This window comes from Cyclopterus lumpus, chromosome 3 (genome assembly GCF_009769545.1).
Source record: "Cyclopterus lumpus isolate fCycLum1 chromosome 3, fCycLum1.pri, whole genome shotgun sequence".
Taxonomy (NCBI): domain Eukaryota; kingdom Metazoa; phylum Chordata; class Actinopteri; order Perciformes; family Cyclopteridae; genus Cyclopterus; species Cyclopterus lumpus.
This window is the reverse complement of record NC_046968.1, coordinates 30,274,644-30,282,296: the sequence shown is the minus strand read 5'-3', so window position 1 is coordinate 30,282,296 and position 7,653 is coordinate 30,274,644. Positions and strand designations below refer to the sequence as shown.

Sequence of the window (7,653 nt, the reverse complement as noted above, 5' to 3'; positions counted from 1 at the left end):
GCTGCTTCCTGTGCAAGACCCGGAGGTGAGGTAGAAGGTTCCTGAGGAGACACACGAGCCACCGTCAGTACAGTGTTCACGGACCACTTATTGTCAGACACACTCTAGCAGCTTGTGCAGGAACTAGAAATTAAAGAGAAAAGAAAGGAACTGAAACTCATGAAACCAACCAAAGGTGAACTGAGGAGTAAGCTGGCTTTGATGTTTGTTCACCAGATAGAGACTCCTTGTTTTTATCTTGTGGTTGACACATGTATTCACATGGCAGATGCCCTCTAGAGGACACTCTCATTGTAAGTAGTTCAGCTGGTTTCTTTCAGAGATTCAAAAGAGCCGATCGTCCAGCTGCTGCACACACACTGAGCTCCTGGACATGAAGCTTCACGTCACAGCATGAAGTCAGTCTGAGCTGCAGCTCATCAATCAGACTGAACATCAAAATAATCTTCACTTTGATGATATTCAGATGATATTTAGAGAAAAACTGATTCTGTTTGCCGCCAAATTAAAGTTATTAACCCTTTAAGGGACGAAATGTGTGTGTGTGTGTGTGTGTGTGTGTGTGTGTGCAGGCTAAGCGATGATGTCATTGTTGCCATCACCTTCTGCAGTCGAGCGCGCAGCTCAAACACTAAACTGATCAGAAAGGGAAAAACAACAACAACAACAAAAGATGCAGAAAAGAAGAAAAGATTGAAAAAAATGAAATGATCTGCAGGTGAATAAAAGAAAGAAGAAGAAAACGAGTGGAGATGCTTTCTCTTAAAGAGACGGCAGAAAGCTCAGAAATATCATGAAGACATGAAGACATGAGCATGAAGACATGAATATGAGCATGAAGACAAGAAGACAAGAACATGAAGACATGAATATGAAGACATGAAGACATGAATATGAAGACATGAAGACATGAATATGAAGACATGAATATGAACATGAAGACAAGAATATGAACATGAAGACATGAATATGAGCATGAAGACAAGAAGACATGAACATGAAGACAAGAATATGAACATGAAGACATGAATATGAGCATGAAGACAAGAAGACATGAACATGAAGACAAGAAGACATGAACATGAAGACAAGAAGACATGAACATGAAGACAAGAAGACATGAACATGAAGACATGAACATGAAGACATGAAGACATGAGCATGAAGACAAGAAGACATGAACATGAAGACAAGAAGACATGAACATGAAGACAAGAAGACATGAACATGAAGACAAGAAGACATGAACATGAAGACATGAACATGAAGACATGAATATGAGCATGAAGACAAGAAGACATGAACATGAAGACAAGAAGATATGAACATGAAGACATGAATATGAACATGAAGACAAGAACATGAAGACAAGAACATGAAGACATGAATATGAAGACAAGAAGACATGAACATGAAGACATGAATATGAACATGAAGACATGAATATGAACATGAAGACAAGAAGACATGAACATGAAGACATGAATATGAGCATGAAGACAAGAAGACATGAACATGAAGACAAGAAGACATGAACATGAAGACAAGAATATGAGCATGAAGACAAGAAGACATGAACATGAAGACAAGAAGACATGAACATGAAGACATGAATATGAACATGAAGACAAGAACATGAAGACATGAATATGAACATGAAGACAAGAAGACATGAACATGAAGACATGAATATGAGCGTGTACTCACCCTGCAGTGATGTTCAGAGTGAAGCTCTGCAGCTCGGCAGCATCAACACAGCAGCCTGCTGCATGACATCACCTAGCAGCCACCCCATTGGCCGGCAGGGATACTGGGCTGTGATTGGTCCAGCAGGGCAGAGGGAGGGGGGAGGCAGAGCAGGAGGATGAGGAGGATCAGAGTGGGGGTCTGGTTTCAGAGGAATCCTCCTGATCTCTGACAGAAAGCTGTTCTTTAGGTTCCACACACAGAGACGTCTTCTACCACAGATATGAAACTTCAGTTCCTCCGAGAACAGAAGATAAAATATGCGAAACAACACTAATGAATATCTTCATCTTTATGTTGTTATTGTGACGTAAAGGTCATCACACAGACGACCTTTGACCCCCGCGAGGAAACACGTTTTGTTTCACATCAAATCAAAAGAAATCATGAAAACGAAATGCAGTCACGCTTCTGACTGGAGAGCTGGATCTGGTTGGATCTGGTTGGATCTGGTTGGATCTGGTTGGATCTGTCTGGATCTGGTTGGATCTGTCTGAATCTGGTTGGATCTGGTTGGATCTGGTTGGATCTGTCTGGATCTGTCTGGATCTGGTTGGATCTGTCTGGATCTGTCTGGATCTGGTTGGATCTGGTTGGATCTGGTTGGATCTGTCTGGATCTGTCTGAATCTGGTTGGATCTGGTTGGATCTGTCTGGATCTGGTTGGATCTGTCTGGATCTGGTTGGATCTGTCTGGATCTGTCTGGATCTGGTTGGATCTGGCTGGATCTGGTTGGATCTGGCTGGATCTGGTTGGATCTGGATCTGGTCGATCTCAGGAAATGTCATCACTAGATTTAAAGGCTGACAGTGAACCGTGAGTCACAGTCATGTCTCAGTTCTGTTTATGAATATTAACGCCTCCATCTGTTCTGGTTCTGAGCTCCTCATTCAAACTCACCAGAGCTGCAACACGACAGGAGAATTACAAAAGGATCACGTTACGGTGGATCACGTTACGGTGGGTCACGTTACGGTGGGTCACCTTACGGTGGATCACGTTACGGTGGATCACGTTACGGTGGATCACCTTACGGTGGGTCACGTTACGGTGGGTCACGTTACGGTGGATCACGTTACGGTGGGTCACGTTACGGTGGATCACCTTACGGTGGGTCACGTTACGGTGGGTCACGTTACGGTGGATCACGTTACGGTGGATCACGTTACGGTGGGTCACGTTACGGTGGGTCACCTTACGGTGGGTCACGTTACGGTGGGTCACGTTACGGTGGATCACGTTACGGTGGGTCACGTTACGGTGGGTCACGTTACGGTGGATCACGTTACGGTGGATCACGTTACGGTGGGTCACGTTACGGTGGGTCACCTTACGGTGGGTCACGTTACGGTGGGTCACGTTACGGTGGGTCACGTTACGGTGGGTCACGTTACGGTGGGTCACGTTACGGTGGATCACCTTACGGTGGGTCACGTTACGGTGGGTCACGTTACGGTGGATCACGTTACGGTGGGTCACGTTACGGTGGATCACGTTACGGTGGGTCACGTTACGGTGGATCACCTTACGGTGGGTCACGTTACGGTGGATCACGTTACGGTGGGTCACCTTACGGTGGATCACGTTACGGTGGGTCACGTTACGGTGGATCACGTTACGGTGGATCACGTTATGGTGGGTCACGTTACGGTGGGTCACGTTACGGTGGGTCACGTTACGGTGGATCACGTTACGGTGGGTCACCTTACGGTGGATCACGTTACGGTGGGTCACGTTACGGTGGATCACGTTACGGTGGATCACGTTACGGTGGGTCACGTTACGGTGGGTCACGTTACGGTGGGTCACGTTACGGTGGATCACGTTACGGTGGGTCACGTTACGGTGGATCACGTTACGGTGGATCACGTTACGGTGGGTCACCTTACGGTGGATCACGTTACGGTGGGTCACGTTACGGTGGATCACGTTACGGTGGGTCACGTTACGGTGGATCACGTTACGGTGGATCACGTTACGGTGGATCACCTTACGGTGGATCACGTTACGGTGGGTCACGTTACGGTGGGTCACGTTACGGTCGATCACGTTACGGTGGGTCACGTTACGGTGGATCACCTTACGGTGGATCACGTTACGGTGGGTCACTTTACGGTGGATCACGTTACGGTGGGTCACGTTACGGTGGATCACCTTACGGTGGATCACGTTACGGTGGGTCACTTTACGGTGGATCACCTTACGGTGGATCACGTTACGGTGGGTCACGTTACGGTGGATCACGTTACGGTGGGTCACGTTACGGTGGATCACCTTACGGTGGATCACGTTACGGTGGGTCACTTTACGGTGGATCACCTTACGGTGGGTCACGTTACGGTGGGTCACGTTACGGTGGATCACGTTACGGTGGATCACGTTACGGTGGGTCACGTTACGGTGGGTCACCTTACGGTGGGTCACGTTACGGTGGGTCACGTTACGGTGGATCACGTTACGGTGGGTCACGTTACGGTGGATCACCTTACGGTGGGTCACGTTACGGTGGGTCACGTTACGGTGGATCACGTTACGGTGGATCACGTTACGGTGGGTCACGTTACGGTGGGTCACCTTACGGTGGGTCACGTTACGGTGGGTCACGTTACGGTGGATCACGTTACGGTGGGTCACGTTACGGTGGGTCACGTTACGGTGGGTCACGTTACGGTGGATCACGTTACGGTGGATCACGTTACGGTGGATCACGTTACGGTGGGTCACGTTACGGTGGGTCACGTTACGGTGGGTCACCTTACGGTGGGTCACGTTACGGTGGATCACGTTACGGTGGGTCACGTTACGGTGGGTCACGTTACGGTGGGTCACGTTACGGTGGGTCACGTTACGGTGGGTCACGTTACGGTGGGTCACGTTACGGTGGATCACCTTACGGTGGGTCACGTTACGGTGGGTCACGTTACGGTGGATCACGTTACGGTGGGTCACGTTACGGTGGCTCACGTTACGGTGGGTCACGTTACGGTGGGTCACGTTACGGTGGATCACGTTACGGTGGATCACGTTACGGTGGGTCACTTTACGGTGGATCACGTTACGGTGGGTCACGTTACGGTGGATCACCTTACGGTGGATCACGTTACGGTGGGTCACTTTACGGTGGATCACCTTACGGTGGATCACGTTACGGTGGGTCACGTTACGGTGGATCACGTTACAGTGGGTCACGTTACGGTGGATCACCTTACGGTGGATCACGTTACGGTGGGTCACTTTACGGTGGATCACCTTACGGTGGATCACGTTACGGTGGGTCACGTTACGGTGGGTCACGTTACGGTGGGTCACCTTACGGTGGGTCACGTTACGGTGGATCACCTTACGGTGGGTCACGTTACGGTGGATCACCTTACGGTGGGTCACGTTACGGTGGGTCACCTTACGGTGGGTCACGTTACGTCAGTGCCCTCTGCAGGCGGAGCACGGTCTAACGGCTCAGCGTTAATATAACGGAGTTTAATATTTCTAATGTCTCCACACGGCTCTCAACATGGTGGCCGGGCGGCGTCATCAGCCTACATGTAAACGAAGAAACTGCAAGCTGATTGGCTGCAGGACGATCCATCACACCAGCAGGGGACTACAGCTCCCATCATGCACCACAGCAGAACACAGTGTTCTCACACAATATTCCTCCTCTGCTCCTCACACTGAACCAGATGATGTAATGCAGTGTGTGTGTGTGTGTGTGTGTGTGTGTGTGTGTGTGTGTGTGTGTGTTTGTGTGTGCGTGTGTGTGTGTGTGGAGGAGGCAAGGTGAGAGAGAGGCGGCAGCAACAAGGAGAGAAACCTCCTCCACATCCCAACTGGTGATGTCATCTGCAGCCAATCAGCTGAGAGCGCTCAGAGCCACAGTGTGTGTGTGTGTGTGTGTGTGTGTGTGTGTGTGTGTGTGTGTGTGTGTGTGTGGCTGCAAAGTCAATTCAGGAGGAACAAAACATCTGCTGCACAACAGGAGAGATATTACAGTAGAATAAGAAAATAAAGTACAAATAGAACAGATTAAAACAACATACAGTCAAATAAAATACAATAAAATAGAACAAAAAAGAGTCTATAACATTTTAAAATGAAGAAGAATATAATACAATTTAATAAGATGAAATAGAAAATAGAATGAAAAAGAGCAGCTGTGATATGAAAGGGGGCGTGGCTCTGCAGGCTGCAGATCAACTGGATGACATCATCTCTGAGTCCAGACCATGATGTCACTGACAATGAGGTCACTGCACTGGACAGTGATGTCATGACGATGAGACCGATGAGATATACGTGTGTGTGTGTGTGTGTGTGTGTGTCAACACTGAAGAGGGATTGTTTGTTTGTTTGTTTGTTAGTTAAATATCTTACATTTACAGCAGTAAAGGTCACATGACTGGATGAGGAAACACTTTGAGCTTCTTCTTTCCTTCCCTCCTCTTCATCACTGCTGCAGCAGCTGTGTGTGTGTGTGAGAGAGAGGGAGCGAGAGAGTGTGTGTGTGTGTGTGTGTGAGAGAGAGAGAGTGTGTGTGTGTGGGAGAGAGAGAGAGTGTAGATGAGTGTGAGAGAGAGAGAGAGAGAGTGTGTGTGAGAGAGTGTGTGTAGATGAGTGTGTGAGAGAGAGTGTGTGTGTGTGTGTGAGAGTGTGTGTAGATGAGTGTGTGAGAGAGAGAGAGAGAGAGTGTGTGTGTGTGTGTGTGTGTGTGAGCTCCAGTATGAATGAGCAGTCGTGTGTTTATTCGTGTCGGCGTCATGACTCAGAGTTTCTGTTTGTGTCTGTAGCCACTGAAGAAAAGAGGAGAGGAGAAATACTGAAACACATTGAAACACATTGAAACACATTGAAACACATTGAAACACATTGAAACACAACATTGAAACATACTGAAACACATTGAAACATAACATTGAAAAATACTGAAACACATTGAAACACATTGAAACACATTGAAACACATTGAAACACATTGAAACACAACATTGAAACATACTGAAACACATTGAAACATAACATTGAAAAATACTGAAACACATTGAAACACATTGAAACACATTGAAACACACTGAAACACATTGAAACACAACATTGAAACATACTGAAACACATTGAAACACATTGAAACATACTGAAACATACTGAAACACATTGAAACACATTGAAACACACTGAAACACATTGAAACACAACATTGAAACATACTGAACACATTGAAACACATTGAAACATACTGAAACATACTGAAACACATTGAAACACAACATTGAAACATACTGAAACACATTGAAACACATTGAAACATACTGAAACATACTGAAACACATTGAAACACATTGAAACACACTGAAACACATTGAAACACAACATTGAAACATACTGAAACACATTGAAACACATTGAAACATACTGAAACATACTGAAACACATTGAAACACAACATTGAAACATACTGAAACACATTGAAACACAACATTGAAAAATACTGAAACACATTGAAACACAACATTGAAACATACTGAAACACATTGAAACACAACATTGAAAAATACTGAAACACATTGAAACATAACATTGAAAAATACTGAAACACATTGAAACACATTGAAACACATTGAAACACACTGAAACACATTGAAACACAACATTGAAACATACTGAAACACATTGAAACACACTGAAACACATTGAAACATACTGAAACACATTGAAACACAACATTGAAACATACTGAATCACACTGAAACACAACAGTGAAACACATTGAAACATACTGAAACACATTGAAACATACTGAAACACACTGAAACACATTGAAACACATTGAAACATACTGAAACATACTGAAACACATTGAAACACATTGAAACATACTGAAACACACTGAAACACAACATTGAAACATACTG

At 45.9% G+C, this 7,653-nt stretch overlaps 1 protein-coding gene across 1 annotated transcript in view; it reads right to left on the bottom strand.

Moving 5' to 3' along the window:
- Window positions 1-1,746, bottom strand: part of LOC117749951 (stathmin-4-like) — a 7,452-nt gene extending 5,706 nt beyond the window's left edge. Inside the window, exons 1-2 of the mRNA XM_034560778.1 lie at window positions 1,708-1,746; window positions 1-41 (exon numbers count right to left, since the gene is read on the bottom strand). The exon at window positions 1-41 is cut by the window's left edge and continues 231 nt beyond it. The gene's annotated coding sequence lies outside the window, so the exon portion shown is untranslated. The remainder of the gene's footprint in view (window positions 42-1,707) is intronic.
- Window positions 1,747-7,653: the final 5,907 nt, after the last annotated feature.